General features: G+C 51.5%; 1 long non-coding RNA gene across 1 annotated transcript; it reads right to left on the bottom strand.

The window, feature by feature from the left end:
- Positions 1–1,148: 1,148 nt before the first annotated feature.
- Positions 1,149–24,420, bottom strand: LOC132346635 (uncharacterized). The gene is made up of 5 exons (XR_009496554.1): positions 24,284–24,420; positions 23,438–23,664; positions 6,691–6,815; positions 1,659–1,715; positions 1,149–1,439 (listed from the first exon to the last, which is right to left on the bottom strand). It is a non-coding gene; the product is annotated as an uncharacterized lncRNA (long non-coding RNA).
- Positions 24,421–24,510: the final 90 nt, after the last annotated feature.

Here is a 24,510-nt window from a genome sequence, read left to right as displayed (position 1 = left end):
AATCCTCAACACTCCATAAATCTCAGCTCTTAAAACAGTCATTAAGACACCTTGCCCCTAGGACCTGATCCTGAGGTCCCAGTGGCTGTGGCGACCACTCTGCTGAGCACCCTGCCCCCATCACCAACACCACCACCTTCCCTAGGCCCTGAATGTGAGCCTGGTAGGTACAGTTGTTCCCATTTAACAGAGAGAGGACCGAGGCTCAAAGTCCTACAGGGATGGAGGCCCTGGAATCCGGAGCCATCAGTAGAACAATGGGAGGGACCAAGGGACTATTCCCATCGAGTCTGGTTTAGAACCATCTCAAGTCACGGTTGGTCTGGACAGAGGTCAGCCCAAAGCCGAGAGGGTCAAAGTGTGAGGTTGGACCAGGTGCGGGGGTGAGACTTGAAGGTCCAGGCTCCTTAGGAGGTCAGCCTCATTTTTGAGCACAGCTCAGAGGTTAGGGGGACCAGGTAGGGTCTGGACGGCATTGAGAAAAGAGGGAAGAACAGCCATCCCATACAGAGCCCTTATGCTGGGCAATGTTCAGCACTAACAGGCTTACAAACCAGATCTCCCTGGATTCTGGCCCCAGCCCAGGGGAAGGGGATCTGAGGACACTGAGGCTCTGAGAATTGATGTCACCAGTCCCCATCACATGGTGCATATGCAGGAAGCAGCGCTGGGTTTTGAACCCAGATCTGAGGGACCCCAGGCCTTTTGCCTTTGCTATTACAGGACCCTGGTGATGCAGAGGCCAGTGTCAGGCAGGTCTGACTCAAAGCACACACTCCAGAAATTACTTTCACGTGACTTTGGACATGCCAGTTTCCTGGTCTGAAGGTCCAGGTGGACTTCCTGGGTTCGGCAGTCCTCACATGAGAAGGCTGATGTGGAAACACCAAACATCAAAAGTCAAACACGCCTTAGGTACGCAGGAAACATCCTTTGTCATCACCATCCTTTCTTTCCTTTTACCTCCAACCAGTACAAGCTGGGGGCGGCTCCAGGTTCCAGTTCTAGTGGTAGGGGAACGGAGGCAGGCAGCAGTTACTGCATGAGGCAGGGTCCCCCCATAGGGTTAAGTGGGGGCTGGGAGTTGGGGGGCCAGCTGAGTTATGCCTCCTCCTCCCTCCTCAGGCTTCCCAGGTGGCACAGTGGTAAAGAGTCTGCCTGCCAATGCAGGAGACCTAGGAGACACGAGTTCAATCCCTAGGTCAGGAAGATCTCCTGGAGTAGGAAATAGCAACCCACTCCAGTATTCTTGCCTGGAAATTTCCTCTGTAGCCTACCACAGGAGCCTGGTGGGCTACAGTCCATGGGGTCACAAAGAGTCGGACACGACTGAGTGATTGAACACCCTCCTTCTCCCCCAGTCACCTGCTCACCCTTATCCGAGACCACTTCTCAGATTCTTCCTCCTGCCTCCTCAGTGTCTGGCCCCAGGCTGGACACTAGGACAGACAAGAATCAGATGCAGACCCCCACCTGAAGGAAGCCCCAGGCTGGTGGGAGAGGCATGCCAGACCTGGATCATTCTAACCCAGACTGGCCAGCGCTCCAGAGGAGAACCAGGTGTCCTCCTGGACACAGAGGGGGCTTCATCCCTGCCGACGGCCCTCAGGGGTGGGATGGGTATGCACGCAGGCTCAAATCCCAGCCCCTCAACTTACCAGCAGTGTGACCTGAGTCAGGGCAGTTCCTTCGCCTCTCTATGTCTCATCTTCCTCCTGGAAAAATGAGGAAGGCATCAGTATCTCCTCGTGGGTAAGAGCATTCAGCCAGCTGACACCAGCCCACACCAGGCTTGGTCCTGCTCCCAGGGGCAGGGGTGACCACGATTTGTATTGTTCTGACCCACTGCACAAAGAGGGCACCGAGGGCTGCAGGAGCACGGTGACTGCCCAAGCCCACCCAGCTCCTGGTGACCCAGCTGGCTCTGAGCCTGGGCCCCCAACTGCAAGCTGCCTGAGGACAGGGGCCTGCCTGTCTTCCTATTGTTGAACCCCGTATACCCAGCCCAGGCCTTGCAGAGGGACACGAAGAGAAAGGAAATCGAGCAGGGTCATCAAGGATCTCCCCATGGAGGAAAGGATGGGGAGGTCATTCCAGACAGAGGGGACAGCACGGCCAAGGCAGGGAGCTGGGAAGGAAATCACTGTGTTCAGAAAGCTGGTGCGAAGTCACTTCAGTCCCCGTGGACTGCAGCCCGCCAGGCTCCTCTGTCCATGGGATTCTCTAGGCAAGAAAAATGGAGTGTGTTGCCATGCCCTCCTCCAAGGGATCTTCCCAAAGTTCAGAAAGCTAGAGGCACCCAGTGTTCCTGGGTAGGAATGAGAGGCGGGCGACAGAGTCTGGGGCAGTGGTGTGCTGGTAAAGCTTAAGAACAGGCTCTCTTTCACAATTGGGATGAAAGGAGAGAGACCCTGAGTGGTGCTAAGTCACTTCAGTTGTGTCCAACTCTTTGCGACCCCATGGTCTGTAGCCCACCAGGCTCTGGGACAGCCTGTTGATGGGATTCTCCAGGCAAGAATACTGGAGTGGGTTGCCATTTCCTTCTCCAGGGCATCTTTCTGACCCAGGGATCGAACCCGGGTCTCTCATGTCTCCTGCATTGGCAGACAGGTTCTTTACCACTGGCGCCACCCAGGAGGCCCTCTGAGTGGTTGCATTTGCCAATTTACATGGTATAAATTCTCCCACCATGGTTGATTTCAAGCTACCAGTGTGACATCAACAAGCTCCCAAAACTGAAAATGTAACAGTCAGTGATTGTGCGCCAGTCTGAGCAGAGGAGCCTGGGGGAGGGCGGGGCTGCCCCCTGGACCATGCGGGCAGCTCATGCCTGGCACTGATGCCTCTGTGCGTCTCCGTGGGGCAACAGACCAACAGTTCATGGGCAGAGGCAGGTCCGACAAGGTGGTTCCATGTCCAAGTCTAGTGACATCTCCATCTGTGCTCCCCTCCTCATCTCCATTAAGGGCAGAAGTAGGATGATGGCTATCAGAGGGAAGCCAGAGCCCTGTTCAGGACCCCTCTCCACCCGCTGTCCCCCAGCCCAGCTGGGAAGCCATGGGGCCCAGCACAGGGTGGGGTGGCAGGGTCACCTTGGGGAGAGTTATTGGGGCCTGGGTGGAAGCAGGGAGATATTATGCACTGAAGGCCACAGCCAAGGACACTAATCTGAACAGACAAGGAATCAATGGGAATTTCTATTTAGGGAGGAAATCAATAGGAATTTCAAGGTAGGAAAAAGGGGAATTACCTTTAATTGGAGTTCTCGTCCAATTGGGTCTCTGGTGAGGCCAGGGCTCACCAGGCCTCTGAGGGACAGCCAGACCAGACCCCCACCCTGCCATGGCCCCGCCTGGTGTACCTCCCACCAGTAACAGACTCCTCCTGTGGCCTCTGGTTAGGAGGCTGGGTTGAGTAAGCAGAGGCCTCTGGAATCAGGCAGTGAGACCACCGTTTCCTCCTCTGTTGGGTGGGGACAGTGGGGCAATTACCTCATCAGTGGGGGGCAAATTTTAGGTGTGTGAGGTACAGACAGGTTAAGCAATTTACCCAAGATCACACAGCTTGGAAACAGGAGCTGGGATTTGAACCCCAGCCAACCCAGCACCAGAAGCTAGGCTCCAACCACTGCACTCTGTTGCTTCATAGGACGCGATCAGTCTTACTAGATGAGTCCTAGATAGTCCGAGTCCCATCAGGTGGTGGGGGGTGACTGACTGGGGTCTGGAAGCCTGCCCGGGAGAGGGCAGGGTAGGTGCAAGCCACGTGGGAGGGCCCTGAGACAGGCTGTCCCCACACTGCCTCCCCAAAGGTGAGCACATACAGACATCCCCTGGGGCTACATCCCCATAAGCAAAGGGACACTCTTGGGAGGAGGTCTGGGACCACCCAGGTCCTCAGTAGACCCCACCAGAGGGCAGATCTGGCTGCTGGACGGTGCCTGGAAAAGAAGCTGCAGTGGAATCAGGGAGTCCACCCCTCATGCAAAGCTGGAGGCCATCTTGGGGGGGAGCCTGGGCTGGGGTCAGAGCAAGGGAATTCCCCTGAGCCAAGGGCCTACTATGTGCCAGGCCCTTTTCTAGGGGCTTTTCTGGGTCTCACTAGGTCCTCCCACACACCCTGTGGGAAAGTAGGGACTGTCTGTCACATCATAAGCAGAGCTGAGGGAGCAAGAGAGAGGAGGGCCAGCCCCGTCCCACCCAAAGGGAGCGCTTCAGTAGTGTCTGATTCTTTGCAATCCTATGGACTGTAGCCTGCCAGACTCCTCTGTCCATGGGATTCTCAGGCCAGCCCCCTCAAAGTGGGATCTCTTCCACGTTCTTAAGGCAATGCATTGGTCTGAGGACTGCTCAGACTTTGATTTAAGGAAAAAAAAAAAAAAGACTTGAAGTTAGTGGGCGAAGGAGCAATTGACAAGGTGGGAGAGAGGAGGGAGGAGTCTGGGGCGATGGCCCCTTGGTGTGTTCACTGCTTTCACCCCCCATGGAGACCCTCACTGGCCCTGCTGTTTAGAAAACAAAAGCTGGGGGGAAGAGGGGAGGGGCAGAAGAAAGGAACAGAGAGTGCTCAAAAACCGAGTCAGATTCAGAGCCGAATCTGGCCCCCATGGAGACCTGGAGTGCTGGGCAGGGAAGCTGAGGTTGAGTTGTAATGGCTGAGCCAGGCAGGAGCAGATACCTAATGCTTGGGAAGTCCCCCAACCCCCACTTCCCTTCTATTCCAGCCCAAACCTGCAGGGGGCGCCAAGGACACAGGGCACTGGATGGGGTGGACTTCTACATCCGCCCCTTACTCAGTCAAGGGGCTTGGCCCCTCTGGCCTCAGGTTCCTTGTCTGCACAGAGTGTCATAAAGATTGGAAAAAACACAGATTGTAAGGGGCTGTCCCTGAGGAAGTGCCAAGGGACATTTGCTGACAGAGGTCCCTGGACAGATGGACAGAGAGATGAGCATGGCTGAGTGGAAGGACCATGTCCTGTCCTGACCAGCCAGCCTGGCAGAAGGTCCCCAGAGAGACTCTGGCACTCCACCCAGGCGGCGGGGTGCGTAGTCTGAGCGTAGGCCCTGCCACCGTCTGCCCTCCTCCACCCCTCACATTCCTCTCCATTCTTGAAGACAAGCAGCACAGCCTCTGCTCACCCCCCAGCTCAGGCGCACTGCACCCCAGTTCATTTTGGGGAGCAGAGGCCCAAACGCAAACGAACCTCGGCTGAGGGACCAAGCGGGGAGTACCCTGAGGACCTAAGCTATCAACACTTTACTGGGGCCCTGGCTCTGGGCACCAGGCTCACTCATTCTTCTCCTCAAATCTCAGGACAATCCACAGATGTGGATTCTAATCGCTGCATCACGGAAGAGGAAACAGGCCCAGGACAAGAACTGGCTTGTCCAAGACCCCACGGGCCCTGGGTCTGTCTGATTCTGCACCCATGACGCCCCAGCTGGGCAGGGAGGGCTTGGGGTCTGTGTCCAGTGCTCCTGCACCCCAGAATGTGGGGCGTGGGCCTCTTTGTCCCCCTCTTCCGTACCCTCACCCTAACCTGCCGGGTCTCAGGGCAGAGCTGAGGCCTGTCCCTGCCCCGTGTCGGGTCAGCTGGGCTCAGCTGGAGTTGCAGGTTATTGGAGGCTACCACGGCCCTGTTCATCTCATTAAGTCCAGGAGCGGGGTCAGCAGCTTTTACAGGCCCCATAAAGCATCACTCACGGCCACTTCCATACACAGCTCACCCTGGCACCCTGTCCCACCCCAGGCCAGGGAGGATGAGATTCTTCTCAGAGCAGCTAATCTCCCAGACTCATAAACTCACCAGAAATACCATGGGGGTCTGTGCCCCGAAAGATAATTACAGGGTGACACCTCTGGCCTGGAGGTTGGTGCAGAGGGAGTACAGTCCACTCGACAGAGGCTTCAGGCTTGTCTGTCCTCCCTGGCAGGCCCTGTTCTAATGAGCACTTTGAACCGATTATCTCATTAAGGCCTCAAAACAGTCCTCTCGGGCAGGGGTCCCCAACCTCCGGGATCTAATGCCTGATGATCTGAGATGGAACTGATGTAATAATAATAGAAATGAAGTGCACAATAACTGTAATGTGCTTGAAGCATCTTGAAATCACCCTTCTACACCCCTACCTGTGGAAAAACTCTGCCACAAAACTGGTCCCTGGGGTCAAAAATCTTGGGGACTGCTGCTATAGGGGAGATGGTATTATTAGCCCCATTTTACAGATGTGGAAACTGAGGCTGAGAGTGGTTGGTGAGGCATACTTGGCCAAGGTGGGGGAGGCAGAGCTGGAATTTGAACCCAGAGTCAAGTTCCCAAGGGGCTTGTTCTGACTGTGGCACCCCCTTTTCCTCCAGCCTGAGTGAGGAACCCCCAAATGCCCCAGCACCCCTGCTTGTGCGCATAAATGAGGTCACAGTAGCCACAATACATGATTCTTGCTGGTTCCCCACCTCACCTGCATGTTGCAGTATTTCACCAACCCCCAGAGACACTCAAGTCTGTCTGGGCGTCCCCAGAGGGTGTCTCGGGTGGGCTCGGAAGCCTGTCCACTCAGGCCCCTATCGCCACCCAAGCAGGTCAAATTCTCTCCCTTCACATGTCTCTGATGCTCTGTTTCAGAGCTACCCCCTGGGGCTCTGAAGGGGCCACCCCATCCCTCACCCCAACCTCTTAGTCCAGGACCTCACCTCTGAGTACGGGAAATGTCCTGTCCCTTCGGCTGGGGCCATGGTCCAGCCCTGGGTCTGTGGCCTGGCCGTTCTGGTCTGGGCTGACCAGCGGGATGAAGCTCCACGAGCCTGACTTGCCTCATCTGTAAATTGGAGTCAGTTGTGAAGAACAGGTGCAAGAAAGTTGCACGAACCCAAGTCTCGCGGTGCACAGGGCCTTGTGGCTCCTGCTCTCCAGGCCTCCCTGATCGCCCCTTCCCTGCACTAACTGCCTCCCTCCTTGCCAGCCCCTCCCACCCAGAACTCCTCCCCAAAAGGGGGTCCCCAGCCCTGCTCACCCCTCAGACCCTGCTCCATGAGTGGCACCCTGGGCCTTTTCTTAAGCCCCACAGCTGCCACTGCCCTGCCAGATATCTCCTACACCACCTACCTGCCCACCACTCAGTATACTCATCCCCCACTTCACCTCTCCCCAGCCTGGGCTTGGGGGAGGTGAGGAAGAAGAGGAGGCCACTGCCTGGGACCTTAAGTTCTTAAAAACCAGGGTACCCCTGAGGTGGGGCTTCCCAGGTGGGCCTAGTGATAAAGAACCTGCCTGCCGATGCAGAAGACGTAAGAGATGTAGGTTCGATCCCTGGGTCAGGAAGATCCCTGGAGGAGGGCATGGCAACCCACTCCAGTATTCTTGCCTGGAGAATCCCATGGACAGAGGAGTCTGGCGGACGACAGCCCATAAGGTCACACAGAGTCAGACACGAGCGAGATAACTTAGTATGCAGGTACCCCAGGGGTAGAGGGTGGGAGGAGAGAGGTGACCCCCCGCGTTTCTTCAGTGTGGAAAACTTGCTGGGCAGCAGTAGTTGGCTGTTTGCCATATTGGAGCACGGGGGTGAAGGACAGGAACCACAGTGTTTCAGGAACTCAGTTACGGTGGTGTGGCACGCACACCTGTCCTCTGGCCACACGTGTTCACGCGCAGAGTCCTTGTGGTCCAGGTTTGCCCCACATTTTACTTCCTAATCTGCAACCTCAGGCACACCCGTTACCAGGGAAAACCTGACCCAGAACATCCTGAAAGTTCAGACTTTGCCCCTGTACCTCTGCCACGTGTGTGCTGACTTTCGTGTACACAGTCGAACAGTGACATACAAGACCACAAACAGGTGGTCATGGGGAGGCACAGGTCAAAACACACATCCTCTTGTAGTCATGGACAGACACATACACACACATGCAGGCACACACACACAATTCAGAGGCCTGCACACCTGTGAACTGCCGTGTACACACAATCCGTGTACACACAATCCATGCACACACAGTGAACCCGGGCACACATGCACTTGCAAAGGAATATACACATCCATTCAGGAATTCACTCATGCAGATTCAGAGGGCTGCTGGAAGCAGCACGCATGCGTGTGCAGTCCTTGTGTGGGGGTGCTGCTCATAGGGAGGAGCAGCCTGCCCCTCCCAGGTGAGTTATCCAGATGCTGCTATTCACCCTCATCCCCATGCCCTGGGGAGTCCTTCAGTTCAGGGCAGGGCCTTTGTGAGCCCATGGCAGTCCCTCAGGCTGTGTCTGGCAGATAAGTGGGGCACAAAGGAAGCGGCACCCCGCATCATGGCAACAGAGATTGCCCACGCCCAGCACTGTGCCTCCCCAGGGCTAGAATGAGCCCCAGCCCACCCCAGCAGCCATCCTTGTGCCCTTTCAGTGAGGACCCAGCAGATGGCCACCGCAGATGGCAGTGGGGTGATTTCCCAAACAGAAAGGGAGGAAGAGGGGTGATGGGGAAAAGTGGCAGGAAAGGGGGAACAGGCGAGGGACCGCCAGGGAGGGGCTGGTTCCATCTTTAGGAATAGGGCATCTCTGCCATTCCTAAGAAGTCCCTAAGGAACTGTGTAATATACTCATTCCTTGTCTCTGTTGTTCACTGTCTGTCACCCTTTCTGTTTAGAACCTAGATCAAGGTAGCACATAGTAGGTGCTTAATCAATGTCTGTTGAATGAATGAATGCATGAATGTCCAGCTCTGAGCACTGTCCCCCACCCCTATCCAGCTACCACTTCTGGCTGGTAGTTAGTCTCCTCCCCAAACCTGGCAGAAAGATCTATCTCATGCCCTGACCACCGCCCACTGATGGTCTCATGGGGCTGCCCTCTGGAGGAGGAGACAGGCTCTGGCTTGAAGAGAGCAGCCCCCCAACCAGGCAGTCCTTCCCCAGGGTCCTCCCAGGGCACACACTGTCCTGGGCAGTGGATCCTCTCTCAGGGTGCAGTTATCGCCCAGGAACTGCCAGCTCCCAAATCCTGACCTCTTGCCACCTGCCACATGACCTTCAGCCATCCTTCAGGTCCTAATTCCCTTTCCCTTAAACCTGTTCCCTCACCCAGCAACCCTCACTGCCCTAACACCAGGAACAAGATAAGAATGTCTTTCCCCCTACTTTATTTAGCACTGTACTGGAAGTTCTAGCCAGAGCAGTCAGGCAAGAAAAAGGAATAAAAAGCGTCCATGTTGGAAAGAAAGAAAACTGTCTCATATGTAGATGAGAATGAGAAAATTCTTGCATATATAAAAATGTCAAGAAATCCACACACAAAAAAAACTATTAGGGTTAATAAAAAGTTAAGCAAGGTTGCAAGATATAAGATCAATATACAAATATCAACTGTAGTTCTATATATTAGCAATGAACAAATAAAAAATGAAGTTAAGAAAATCCCATTTACAACAGAATCAAAAAGAGTTAAATACTAAGGAGTAAATTTAACAAAGGAAATGCAATACTCTGAAAACTATAAAATGTTTAAAGAAAGTAGATAAGATCTAGATAAAAGAAGAGATAGCCTATATTCATGGATGGGAAGGCAATATTTCAAAAATGGCAATATCTCCCAAATGATGTGCATGTTAAATGCAATCTTTAACAAACTCCCAGCTTCATTCTTGCATAATGGACAAGTTGATCCTGAAATTTGTATGGAAATGCAAGGGAACAAGAAGAGTCAAAACAAATTTGAAAGAGAGCAAAGTTGAAGGACTCACACTATCTGATTTCAACACTCACTACAAAGTAATAGAAATCAACACTGTATGGTACTAGTATGAGTTCTGACACACAATCGGTGGAATAGAACTGAGAGTCCAGAAACAAACCCTTAATCCTAAAGGAGATCAGTCCTGAATATTCACTGGAAGGACTGATGCTGAAGCTGAGGCTCCAATACTTTGGCCACCTGATGCAAAGAACTGACTCATTGGAAAAGACCCTGATGCTGGGAAAGACTGAAGCAGGAGGAGAAGGGGACGACAGAGGATGAGATGGTTGGATGGCATCACTGACTTTATGGATGTGAGTTTGAGCAAGCTCCTGGAGTTGGTGATGGACAGGGAAGGCTGGTGTGCTGCAGTCTGTGGGGTCGAAAAGAGTCGGATATGACTGAGCAACTGAACTGAGTTGAAACAAACTCTCATATTTAAGGTTAACTGGCATTTGACAATAGTACCAACACAATTCAATGGAAGAAGAATATTCTTTTCAAAAATAAATGGTGCTGAGAAAATGGAGATCCACATGTAAAAGAATGAAGGTAGACCCTTATCTCACATCATATGCAAAAATTAATTCAAAATAGATCAAACACCATAAAAGTTAAAATTAAAACTCCTAAAATAAAAAGTGAAAGTCTCTCAGTTGTGTCCAGCTCTTTACAACCCCGTGGACTATAGCCCACCAGGCCCCTCTGTCCAGGGGGATTCTCCAGGCCCAAATACTGGAGTGGGTTGCCATGCCCTCCTCCAGGGGATCTTCCCAACCCAGGGATCGCACCCAGGCCTCCCACATTGAAGGTAGATTCTTTACCATCTGAACCACCAGGGAAGCCCCCTTAGAATGCTTAGAAGAAAAGCATTCATGCAAATCTTGGATCAGGCAATGGTTTGTTAGATACAACGTCGAAAGCACAGTAACCAAATGAAAAATAAATAAGGAGGACATCATATTTTGATGATAGCTTTTGAGAGGTGATTTCTGAGGAGTTTCTGTTCTAGGTACCATGGTCAACAGAATGTCACTAGCAACTTCCTGGAGCAGTGTGGTTAATGTCGATAGCTTTTCTCTCCATTAGTCAGAGCGATACAGTACCTGGAACATACTGTGGGAAAAGAGTCTGCTTGCTTCCTGGAATTACGGTGCTGGTTACACAGCCCTGGTGGTGGCTGTAGTGACAAGGAAGCTAGAACTAAAAATCAAATAAATAAGTAAATAAATAAATTTGGACTTCAAAATACACTGTGAAGAAAGGGAAAATCAGGAGTTCCCTGGTGGTCCAGTGGCTAAAACTCCATGCTCCCGATGCAGGGGGCCCAGGTTCAATCCCTGGTCAGGGTAGTAGATCCCACCTGCTGCAACTAAAGATCCCTCACCTGGCAACCAAGATCGAAGATCCCTGCACCGCCACTAAGACCCAACACAGCCAAATAAATATATGTCTGAAAAGAAAGGGAAGGGCAACCACAAAATGGGAAAAACATTTGCAAGCCATATATCGGATAAGGGTCTGGTATCCAGAAAGATAGAGGGCAGTAGGAGAAGGGGGCGAAAGAAGTTGGATGATACCACCAACCCAATGGACATGAGTTTGAGTGAACTCCAGGGGATAGTGAAGGACAGGGAAGCCTGGTGTGCTCCAGTCCATGGGGTCGCAAAGAGTCAGACACAACTGAGTAAGTGAACAGCAACAACAATCCAGAGTATATAAAGAACTCTTACAACTCAACCACACAAAGACAACCCACCTTTAAATTGGACCAAAAAAATATCTGAGTAGCCAGTATACAAATGGCCAATAAGCCTGCGAAAAAAAATGCTCAGCCTTACTAGCCATTGCTGCTGCTGCTGCTGCTGCTGCTAAGTCGCTTCAGTCGTGTCCGACTCTGTGCGACCCCATAGACAGCAGCCCACCAGGCTCCTCCGCCCATGGGATTTTCCAGGCAAGAGTACTGGAGTAGGGTGCCATTGCCTTCTCCGTACTAGCCATTAGGGAAATGCAAATCAATGCCACAATAAAACGCAAGGTCACTCCCACATAGAGTACCATCAAAAAGACAGATAACAAGTGTTGGCAAAGATTTGGAAAAACTGGAGCCCTCATACTCCGCTGATGGGGATGCAAAATGGTGCAGCCACTTTGGGAAACAGAATGGCAGTTCTTCAAAAGGTTAAACACAGGATGACCATGTAACTCAGCAATTATACTCCTAAGTAGATACCCAGTAGAAATGAAAACATATGTCCACACAAAAATTTGTATATGAGTGTTCATAGCAGTGTTATTCATGATAAACAGAAAGTGGAAAGATCCAAATGTCCATCAAACTGATGAATGAATAAACAGAAGATGATATATCCAATGATGGAGTATTACTCAACAATAAAGAGGAATGAAGTTCTGATACATGTGACAACACGGGTGAACCTTGAAAACATTAAATAGAGTGAAAGAACGCAGTTTCCGATGGCCACATGTTAGATGACTCCGTTTACATGAAGTGTCCACAGTGGGCAATCCACGGAGACGGAAAGTAAGTTCACGGTTGTCAGCGGCTGAGAGGGATGGGGACGGCTAATAGGCACAGAGTTTGTTTTTGAGGTGATGAAACTGATCGTGGTAATGGTTGTACAAGCCTTTGAATACACTCAAAACCACTGACTTTAATACTTCAAGTGGGGGGATTGTTTGGTTGCTGTTGTTCAGTGGCTAAGTCATGTGACTCCATGAACTGCAGCACACCAGGCTCCTCTGTCCTTCAGTATCTCCCAGAGTTTGCTGAAATTCATGTCCGTTGATTCGGTGCTGCTGTCTAACCATCTCATCTTCTGTTGCCCTCTTCTCCTTTTGCTTCAGTCTTTCCCAGCATCAGGGTCTTTTCCAATAAGTCGGCTCTTTTCATCAGGGTTGCAAAACTATTAGAGCTTCAGCTTCAGCATCAATCCTTCCAATGAATATTCAGGGTTGATTTCCTTTAGGATTGATGGTATGATCTCCTTACTGTCCAAGGGACTCTCAAGTCTTCTCCAGCACTACAATTCAAAAGTGCTCAGCCTTCTTTATGATCCAACTCCCACATCCATACATGATTACTGGAAAAACCATAGCTTTGACTATGCAGACCTTTGTTGGCGAAGTGATGGCTCTGCTTTTTAATATGCTGTCTAGATTTGTCATAGTTTTTCTTCCAAAGAGCAAGCAATGTCATGGGTGCACTCACTATCAGCAGTGATTTTGGAGCCCAAGAAAATAGTCTGTCACTGTTTCCATTTTTCCCCATCTATTTGCCATGAAGTGATGGGACTGGATGTCATGATCTTAGTTTTCTGAATGTTGAGTTTTAAGCCAGTTTTTTTCACTCTCATCTTTCATCTTCATCAAGAGGCGCTTAGTTCCTCTTCACTTTCTACCTTTAGAATGGTACCATCTGCATATCTGAGGTTATTGATATTTCTCCCAGCAGTCTTGATTCTGGCTTGTGATTCATCCAGCCTGGCATTTCACATGATGTACTCTGCGTAGAAGTTAAATAGCAAGGTGACAATATACAGCCTTGACGTACTCCTTTCCAAATTTTGAACCAGTCCATTGTTCCATGTCCGGTTCTGTTTCTTCTTGAGTCACGTACAGGTTTCTCAGGAGACAGGTAAGGTGATCTGGTATTCCCATCTCTTTATGAATTTTCCACAGTTTGTTGTGATCCACATAGTCAAAGGCTTTAGTGTAGTCAATGAAGCAGTAGAAGATTATTTTCTGGAATCCCCTTGCTTTCTCCTTGATCTAATAGGTGTTGGCAATTTGATCTCTGGTTCCTCTGCCTTTTCTAAATCCAGTTTGTACATCTGCAAGTTCTCTGTTCACATACTGCTGAAACCTAGCTTGAAGGATTTTAAGCATAATCTTACTAGCATGTGAAATGGGCACGATTGTATGGTAGTTTGAACATTCTTTGGCATTGTGCTTCTTGGGATTGGAATGAAAACTGACGTTTTCCAGTCCTGTGGCCACTGCCGAGTTTTCCAAATTTGCTGACATATTGAGTGCAATACTCTAACAACATCGTCTTTTAGTATCTGATACAGCACAGCTGGAATTCCATCACTTACACTAGGTTTGTTTGTAGTCATCCTAAGACCCTCTTGACTTCACACTCCAGGATATCTGGCTCTAGGTGAGTGACCCCGCCATCATGGTTATCTGGGTCATTAAGATCTTTTTTATACTGTTCTGTGTATTCTTGCCACCTCTTCTTAATCTCTGCTGCTTCTGTTAGGTCCTTACCGATTCTATCCTTTACTGTATCTATGCTTGCATGAAATGTTCCTTAAATAGCAAATTTTCTTGAAGAGATCTCTACTCTTCCACATTCTATTGTTTTCCTCTATATCCAAAAAGCTCTTATAAAACAAAAAATAGGGCACCACCAGGTGAAAGAGCTGGCAAGTTTTCAGGCTGAGGGATGTCAGGTCAGTGGAATGCATGACAACAATTTCCCACATGTGTCGTGGCTGACATGCCAAGTATCAGAGCATCCTGCTCCTAGAGGCTCAACGGGACTCCAGGACACCATCCCACTGATGGCTCTTAATGTCCATCACTGTCTGCTTCTGACTTTGGCAGTTCTCTGGTTCCTGACATTATTCCATAATCTGGTTACTGACTTCAGTCTTTAGCTAATTTCTGATCTCAGCCACTTGCTGGTTTCTGACTTAACTTTCTCCCTGGCTCCTGACCTCAGCTCAGCACCCAGTGTCTGAACTTACCTTATCAAGGAAATAAATGCACAATTCGTTCTACCATGGTCTGCACCCACGACTGTGGCAGGCATCACTAATGGATCACCACATTCTTTCCCAATGAGCCTACATGTGGCCTTGGAGCTCTTCTTAATATTATGCCCAATCACAATCATTTGGAGCTGGAAAATGAAATGAAACCAAATTGCTGACTCCTTCCTAGTCAGCAGTCAAGCCCTGACACAGTCGAGCTCAGACACTCAGACGTCTGACCTGTGTCTGGTTAGGGAGCCTGCTCTGGACAAAGTGGAACGCTAGGACTTTGCTTGAAAACATGCTGAGTGACAAGCCACACAGAAACACATCCTGGGAGCAGTCCTAGGCACCTCAATCCTGGCTGAACCACAGGTTTGACTTCAAAAGGGATTTGACTCTGTATGAGCCATGGCTCGGTGGCTTCCACTGGCCCCCAAACCACTGGACCTCCGCACTAGACAAGGCAGTCTAAGCATCCCTGGCCCAGGCCTCGGGTGCTCTTTGACATCTGCCCACCTCACAAGCCTGCTGCCCCAGGTGTTCTCATCACCCTCCATGGAAATGCCCTCCTGAGTGTGTCTGGGATTCACACCCCTGCTTTGGTGGGAGAATCCATGACCACCTGATGCTAACTGCTTGTCCACACTCCTTTCACACCCATCGGTCATTCATTCATTCAGCAGACTGTCACTAAACAGCTGTGTCTGGGCCAGCTGTGTTCCAGGCACTTGGAGTACGGAGTGAACCAGACAGAGGGGACCCTGTCTTTGGGGAAACTGTGCCATCCCTGAACCCCTTCCTTGTGCCTGCTGAACCCCTTAACTCCCTGCTTAAAACCCTCAGTCAGACACAGAAAGACAAATACCCTGTGAACTCACTTACATGTGGAAACTAACATAGCCAAACTCATGGAACAGAGAGTGCCCTGTGGCCATCCCCTCCCACTGGACCCAGCCCCTGGCAACCACCATCCTACTGTCTGTTCCATGAGTTTGAACCCCCTACCCAGGCTTCTCCCAGCCTGTATCTCACTGTGAGTCCCCATTTCCACCTCACCTGCTGCCTCCAGCCCAGCGCACATCCCTGACTCGGACCTTCTTCCCTCTGACCCACCCCTCAGTCCCTAGGGCTCAGTCACTCCACCTTCTCATCCCATACCCTGACCTCTCTCTGCTGTATCCCCAAACCCTTCACCATGGTCTCCTGAGTCACCCTCATAGTGAGCTGGGGCTTTAATTCAACCCCAGACTAAGCACCCTGGCACCTGGAACAAATCATGACATCTCCCTGAGCCTCAGTTTTCACCTCTGTGAAATGGGGATCATCAGGTTGCATGAGAAGAAAATTCAATGTGAATGAGCTTAAGCTAAAGGGGGATTTTATCGGAAGGATGCTGGAATCAAGGACATCGTAGCATGGAAGGATGGGTAGAATGTTCAGGCCACAGGAGGGGAGGGATGGAGCCAGGCCTGGGGGCTGCTGGACTGGAAATGAGGAAGGTGGCAGGATTCTTTTTCTCTCTCTCAGAACAGGGATTTCACTTCCTTCATTTGCTGGAGTCTGGCTTTTGTCCAGAGTGAAAAACATGACCAACAGTAGCCTTTTAGTTCTACATTTAGAACTTTACCTTTTGACTCCATTAAAATTAAAGAGCTCCTGGCAATCAAAGCACCTTTAAGAGAGTAAAAAAGCAGAATATATAAAGAACACCGAGAAAGAAATAAGAAAAAAGCAGACACCCTATTTTTTTTTTAATGGCCAAAAGCCTCGAACAGGCACTTCACAGAAGAGGCCATCCAAGGGGCAAGAAAGCCTAGAAGAGCTGTTAATGTCATCGGCATCATTAGTCATCAGGAGAATTCAAAGTGGTACACGATGCCCCTGCCCAGATGGCTAAATATAAAGGAACTGGCAACAGAAAGTGTCAGAACGTGGAGACACTTGAACTCTCCGAGGTTGGTAAGAGGAGCAGAGAGCAGCAGGACCGCTTTGGGAGACAGTGCGGCCGCATTTTCTAAAGCTTGAGAAAGACAAGTGTACAGAACCAAGGAATCTCCTGGCGTACACTCAAGAGAGTGAGTATTCATCCCTCCAGAAAACAAGGATGAGAATGACCATGGTTGCACCAACCCGGAGACAACATGAATGTCTATCAACAAGAAAATGAATTAGCAAATGGTAGTGAGTCCACACAACGGATCCTACACAGCGAGGTAAAGGGACAAACTGCGAAACTACGGCAACATAACGCCAACCTGGATGATTTTCTAAACATAATGTGGAACAAAAGAAGCCAGACATCAAACAGGTGCTATTAGATTTTTGCACAAAGCCCAGAAAGAGCAAAACTAGCCAATGGTCTTAGTTTTGGGGGAGGCATTGACTGGAAAGAAGAGTTGAGGGAGCCTTCCAGGGAGCTTGTTCTTGGGCGATGGTAACATGGGTGCAAAACGTACGTGAAATTGCATTCAGCTATCCTCTTCAGATGTGTGCCCCAACCTGAACGGAAGTTAAATTAGATAGGAAAGAAAAGCAACTTTTATCCTTCAGCCATCAAAGGCGCCTGACTCTCTCACGCCCCAGTTTAAAAATCCCTGGAAATGGTGTCACTGGCCCAACCCAGTGCTGCTCGGCGTCAAGACTATGGAACAACACGGCAGTGCCATTGGATAGAGTTGGGGGAGGAGGAGCTGTAAAGACGGAGCTGATGTTTCCAGAACAAGGAGGGAATGGGGAGAAAGATCAAAGTACAGTCATCTATTCCTTCGTTTCTCCGAGCCTTCCTTTCCTCACCTGTAAAGTGGAAACCACAGAGCTTCCTGCCAAGAAGGGTTGAGAAGTAACTGGCCCCAACCACTTCTGCTTGACCCAGGGTCCCCTTCCCTCTGTCCCTCTTCCCCACCCAGCCCTGCTCCCTGGCCACCCCTGCCCCTCTGTTCCCCCCACCCTCAGCTCCCCTTCTCTGCCCCCTGTGATCCCCAAAGTGAGGCCCCATCACCATATAATTTCAAATTACTTGTAGCTTTAGTTAATTAAATGTAAAATCATCGGAATAAAATTATACCTTCATTAGAAATTAACTCCCATTTCAGGCCGGGGATAATGACCGGGCTCTCTCTCCCCCCTTCTTCCAAACCACACACAAAATGGTCAGTTAAACTGAATGGGAAAAAAGTTTAACGACTGCACGGCAATCAAGCTTATTATTATTTAAGCACAAGCTATTACCATGTGCAATGAGGTATCGGCCAATAAATTATCTTTGAAAGAGTCAGTCCTTGTCTGAGCCCAGACAGGCTGAGGGCTTCTGCCAGGCAGGCTGTGCAGGCCTCTTCCCTCTCCAGGTGAGCGGCCCAGGCCCAGGGTGGTGGGTGGGGCTGGATAATGGACCCTCCTGGTCCCGTCCCTCTTGCGGACCCGGAACTGGCTCTCAGGACCCTCCGCGCAGTCTCAGGGCCTTGGGCAGGCTCTCAGGGTCACTCACTGTGAAGGGAGCCTGGGGCCTCCACCTGACTCTTCAGCCCACGGTCAGGAGCGGATGCTCTCACGCAGGACAGAGATTGGGGGCCTGACCCTGAGAACCAGGAGGAAGGCAGAGAATGGAGAAGTGGGGTATACAGGACAGGGACGGGGCTGGGATGAAGCAGAGAGAGACGGTTGGGGGGGTGGAGAAGAATGTTCGAGCGACATGAGGAAGAGGTTGATATGGAGACGAGGACATCAGGGAACCGTCAGAGAGCCAGGGAGTGACACTTGGAGCAAACACGGTGGAAACACAGGAACGGAGACCAGAGGATCCAAGAAGGCCCACTAGAGACACAGATTCAGGCAGGGGTGCGTGTTCACAGAGGCTGCTGTGTGCTGGGCACTTGAAGGCTCAGGTCATTCTTTCTCCCAGAGTGACCACTCTCCCGATTTGTCAGGCACTGGGGGTTTTGTGGGGCTTCTCAGGTGGCTCAGTTCAGTTCAGTCACTCAGTCATGTCCGCCTCTTTGTGACCCCATGAACTGCAGCACGCCAGGCCTCCCTGTCCATCACTGACTCTCAGAGTTTACTCAAACTCATGTCCATTGAGTCAGTGATGCCATCCAAGCATCTCATCCTCTGTCGTCCCCTTCTCCTCCTGCCTTCAATCTTTCCCAGCATCAGGGTCTTTTCCAATGAGTCAGTTCTTCACATCAGGTGGCCAAAGTATTGGCGTTTCAGCTTCAACATCAGTCCTTCCAATTTGCCTGCCAAGGAGATGCAGGAGACGCAGGTTCAATCCCTGGGTCGGGAAGATCCCCTGGAGTAGGAAATGGCAACCCACTCCCGTATTCTTGCCTGGAAAATCCCTGTAGTCCTGGTAATCATGGGCTACTGTCCACGGGGTCACAGAAGAGTCAGACACGACTGAGTGACTGAGCACTCATGCACAGTGGAGTTTGCAGGATGGGGGACTTTGGGTGCTGACTTCAGCAAAATCTCGGGAGAACCAGGACAAGTTGGTCAGCCTGCTCTTAGTCCTCAAAGCAACTGGTTCTATAATCCCCACTTCACAGGTGAGGAGACTGAGGCTCAGCGGGTGATGTCATTTGCCCAAGATCATGGAGACAGATGGGCTACCCAGGTGGCACTAGTGGTAAAGAACCTGCCTGCCAATGCAGGAAACAAGGCAGGGGTTCAATCCCTGGGTCGGGAAGATGCCCTGGAGGAGGGCATGGCAACTCACTCCAGTATTCTTGCCTGGAGAACCCCATGGGCAGAGGAGCCTGGTGGGCTGCAGTCCACAGCATCACAAAGACTCAGACATGGCTAAAGCGACTTAGCACGCAAGCATGAAGACAGACGAGAGAAGAAAAGACACAAAAGTTTGAAGACAAAGTGTCCACCATCTCCGAGTCTGTCTGAACACCTGCCTTCCCTGTCTCCTCCCTGCCCTTGACACCTTACTTCTCCTCTCCCTGCCCTTCTCCTAAGTTCGGAGGACCTGTTTCTGTCTCCCATCTCTGTCCTCTGCCCAAGTATCCCCTTTATCAGGAACTGGATGGAAGGGTGGACTGGAGGGTCAGGTGAGACCCCACACCCAGATGTCAGTGGCTGGTGGATGGGATACAAGTGCCCCCCTCTCAGGGTCCTCAGACACCCCTCCCAGACTGCAGGCAGCAGCCAGAATCCTCCTCCCAGGGGCTTTAGGGGCTTACTGACTTGGGTTGAAGCCCAAGTTCTAGCTTCAAGTCACCAGATGACCTTGGAAGTTTCCTTAACTTCACCTATAAAATGCGGTGATATGGTCCCCATGTCACAGGGTTGCAGGGTTTGATGAGACTGGGTGAGTAAGTGCCTGTTGCAGAGCCTGGCATGGAGCAGTTGTCCCAGGGAAGATAACTCCCCACCAGAGAGGACAGCGGCCCCTCTCCTGGGCAGTCTCCTCTTCCATTACCCACAGCAAGCTTCTTGGTCCCAGACAGAACAACAGGGTGAGCTGGCATGGAACTCAAGCTAGGGCAAGGAAACAAAGGACCATAGAGCGGGGATCACAGGAGGCTGACTCTGGGACCTCTTCATCCCCATAAAACCAAGACCCTCATTTTGTATCTTTCAAGAAACCCAAAATGCACACCCTCGTCACTGATGCTCAATAATAAAGTTTCATGGAGTGAAAACATAAATAAATGTGTACATGAACTAACCAGAAGGTCCCACCCTCAGGGAAACCCGACCTGCCGTTAACTTCTAGTCCAAGTTGGCCTGCAGATGGACTCCCTTGAAAGTCACCTCCATCTCTCTCCCAAGTCAGGCTGAGATTTAGAGATCGGGGCCGCGTGTGTGCCTCCATCTGCTATCTGCACGTGAGTGATGGGAGACACGTTCCCGGGACATGTTTACGGTCACCCCGCGCCCCCGGCCCGCGATCCCCACCACACCATCCCCTGATAATTCACGGCCCGGCTCCGGTTGGCAAATGACTGATACGGCCTTCACAGCGGGACCTGCTGGTCACTTGTCTCAAGGAGACTGGGAAGGAAACTCAGGCACAATATAAATGGGGCCCGTGGCAGCCTCAAACACCTTGGAAAATTCCCCAGCCTGGACACCGTGCCGATTTTAAGTAATAAAACCACAGAGAGATTGCACGGCCGCCTGACAGCCTGCGACGGATGGCCGCCCGCGTGAACTTTTTACCTTCGGGATGGGGACAGAGAGAAGAGGGAGGGAAAAGAGAGCCGCCCGGCCAGCCTGCTGCTTCCTGGCTCACAAGCTGTTGCCCAAAGCACAGGCAGGAGCTTCACTGGACGTGCCTCCAGCTCAGGTGCCCGGGGGGTGGGGAGGGGGTGGACTCCATTCTCACTAGGGGCCTCAGACTTTGTTTCCCCATCTGGCAAATGGGAACACTTGTGGCCAGTGTATCACTTTTCCAAAGTCCAGAAACAGCCCAAAAATAAACCATCCCACTGATAGAAACATAATCCTCACTCTCATTCATTCATTTATTCTTTGACTCCACAAGAATTTGTCCCCATACCAGTTTAGCAGTGGGTATGGAGACAAGGAGATGACAGTGTGGGGAGATATGAGGTGACCTCCAGGAAACAACTGATGACCCTCAGAGTACCACTCATCAGCCTTGTGACCTTGGGCTTGTCACTCCAGCCCCCAGAGCCTCAGTTGTCTCATCTGTAAAATGGGGATGCTAATGGCACCTCCTTCAAAGGGTAGGGAAATCCCATGTGTCATCCTCAACCCAGTGTGTGACTCATAGTAGGTACACACCAGGCCTGGTCTTCTGTCCCCAGATCCTTCTGCCTGCAGCTGGAGAGTCCTTGTGCAAATCTGGGAGGCCACCCTAAAGACCCAGAGCTCCTGAGTTGGGTGTGAAGCCATGAGCCTATCTGGACTGGAAGGTACACGGATCCTGTCTCTATCTCTTGGGGCCAAGGGCACATCTCGGATCCAATCAGCCTAGGGTGGGAGTGGAGGGCAGGGGGAACATGGGATAAAGCTAACTGACAATGGTTCACCCCAGAGACTGCTAGAAGGTCCTGGAGAAGAGGAGGCACGCCACTCATGCTGGGTGGCCACCCCACAGATGGAGCCCTCTTTGATGTGCCTCCTAGCCCCTCCCTGGACGGAGACGAGAGCAGACAGGAGAGAGGAGTGGCCAGTCCCTTCCCTCCCCCAACTTCTTGCACTTGAGGAGCTTGGGTTTTTCCTCCCAAGTCTAAGGGAATCTTTCCTCCAGCCCAGGTGCCTGCGAGGAGGGGAAACGCTTTTCCAGCCCAGAGCTCAGCCACTGCACTGGCCTGTCCTTGTGCCCACGGAGCCCAGGCAAAGGGCTCACTGACTGAGAGGGTGGGACTTGCCCAAGTGGTCTCTAGGACCACCACCCGAGGGCCCAGGGCCCCAGGCTCTGAACCTGGCTCAGCAGGTGCCCACAACCCCGTAACCGAATGTCACCAGGGAAGACAAGTTCGAGGGCTACCAGCTGCAAGGAGTCACACATCAGAAGGGCTCAGCTGGAGGCCACAGCTGGGGCTGGCCTCAAGATGCAGCGGAATCGCAGGGTGGTGGGCGGTGGGGGTGGGGTGACCAGCAAGCCCTGGGAGTGACAACAGGAGGACCCCCTCCCTCCCCAGGAAGAACCTTAAGAGTGGCCATCCACCCACGGACAAGTTACATCAGTGGGCAGAACCCTACACAAGGCTATGTGAACCCCATCTCCCCAGGCCAACCTGGAGCCAGGCACTGCCAGGGCGGGTGGTAGGGTGAAGGGGTTACAGTTGAGAAGATCCCACGGCCAAACCCAGTGGTGGGGGAGAGGACAAGCCTTGAACACTAAATGGGCTTAGAGTTTGAAACAACACAGGACCTAGTCTTGGGTACCAGCATGAGCCAGGCTAAATACCCAAGAGTGGAAAGTAACGGAGTTGGACTGAGATGTCATTTATGGACCTGCCACCCAGCAGGCAGAGGAAGGCGGTTTAGAGAGAGCCGAGCGGTGGCCGTTATTGGAAAAATAAAACCATTTCATGTTTATACCCCTAATGAGTAGAGATGCTTCTAAACTGGTTACACTTGATTTTTTTTTTTTCTTTATGCTTTTCTGTATTTTCTAATTTTCCTGCAATGAACATGTATTACTTGGGTAATAGAGAAATAATAAAAGCTTAAAAAGAGTCAGGTGGTGAGAGTTCATGGGTCCCTGAGGACCATACAGCCACGGGTTTCTGGGCACAGGTTCTGCTGGCCCAGGGTCCCAGGGTCCCAGGAAGCCCCAGGGGAGGGGTCGGGGAGCTGAGGGCAAAACAGACATCCTACAGCCGCCAAGGCCTCCAGGAGAGGCTGAGAAGGAGGAAACCCAGGCAGCTCTTGCTTCTGTATCCATCAGCTCCCACGTGCTCGGAGCAGGGAGGGGAGGTGGGGGGAAGGTTGGTGAGAGCCCTGGGCGCAGCCACCAGTGGAGGGCTGAGCTAAGAGGGAGCCCCTGTGGTCAGTTCGGGGTCACAGCACTGGGAAGCTCTGAATCAGGAGCTTGTTTCAAATCCTGACTGCACCCTCACCAGCCGGAGAAGCCAGGTGTCCCCTCACAGAACAGAGCAAGTATTAGACAAGGGCGGGGGAGCATCTGACTCCGAGCAGTGATCTGCGCCTTTCCCAGAGTCCACTCTTGGTCTGGTAGGAACTGGAGTGAATGGGGGACCACCAGGAACCCTCAGCAGGCGGGCCCCACCATGTGTCTGGAGTCACAGCTATCTGGGTCCTGATGAACCGCCCCTGTTCAGGGTAAGCAGAGCTCGGACACTGAACTGCATAATGAGAAAGGGGTCGCTGGGGTCTCAGGCACCTGCTGAGCTCTGAATCCCAGCTCCCAGCGCTGTGTGACCCTGGGGAAGCCATTTTTCCTCTCTGGCCCTCATTTTCCTCATCTATAAAGTGGGGGTAATAAGGATGGTACCTGTGGCAGATTGCACTGTTGGTTCCAAGTCTGCAGTGTCTCCCACTAAGAGGCAAGACAGTGTTCACCTGTGACTTTGAGCTTGGCACTGTGACTGGCTTTGGCAACAGAAGGAGGAAGGAGGAACGGAAGCCACTCTGGGGGCCAAGACTTCAAGAGGCCTCGGGCATTTCCAGTTGCTCTCTGTGACACCGCCATCCACAAGAAGAATAAGCCCAGGCTGGGACCTGAAAGATGGAGCATGTGGAGCAGAGCTAATCGCCCCAGCCCAGCCCAGACAATACCAGAGAACTCCTAAGTAACCCTCTGACTTGTGAGAATAAATGATCATTGTTTTCAAGCAACTGCATTCTGGGCTCATTTGTTACGCAGCAACTTTGTGGTAATTACTGAATGATACATTTCCACAAAGGGTCAATGTAAGGATTCAGTGAAACAATGCCTGGTGCATAGTAAATGCTCATTAAATACTCAGCTGCTCATATTAATATTGTTATCATTGTCATTATTACCATCTATTGTAAGGGCCAGAGGTCAGGAGATGGGAGCTCACAGAATCCCCACATTCATCACATCTGCCCAGACATGCTCCAAGCGACAAGTGCCCCCATCCAGGCAGCTGCTTTTATTACACTTTAGAAACCTATTCCAATTAGAGGGTGCAATTGTGGCTCCTGCTACCCTAGACAGGGGTGAGACGAGCAGGGTGCAGGCTCCCCAGGCAGGGGCTTAAGCATTCTGTAATAACCATATTTCTTATGAGGCTTTAGTTTCACTTCCTTCAGATTAAGTCTTGGCAATAAAGCAATCAATTCCCACTCCCTGGGAAGCAGGGCTGAATTCTACCTGGCACAAGTGAAGCTCTTGGTGCCCCTCGGCTGGAGCCTCCCTCTCCCAGCCTGGAGATGGCAGCTTGGGGGCACTGTCTGGTGGTCAACTGACCCCTTGGGGAGTTTTCACTCCAGTTGCCACTCCGTCTCCAAGCCTCTAGGCCAGTTTCAGAAGCATCCAGCCAGGTGCACTGGGCACCTAGAGGGGCATGACGTCATAGAGGGGGGAGCTCACCTCCATAC

The sequence above is a fragment of the Bos taurus genome, chromosome 11 (genome assembly GCF_002263795.3).
Source record: "Bos taurus isolate L1 Dominette 01449 registration number 42190680 breed Hereford chromosome 11, ARS-UCD2.0, whole genome shotgun sequence".
In the NCBI taxonomy this organism is placed as follows: domain Eukaryota; kingdom Metazoa; phylum Chordata; class Mammalia; order Artiodactyla; family Bovidae; genus Bos; species Bos taurus.
The sequence above is the reverse complement of the archived record's forward strand: the minus strand, read 5'-3'. Positions and strand labels throughout refer to the sequence as shown.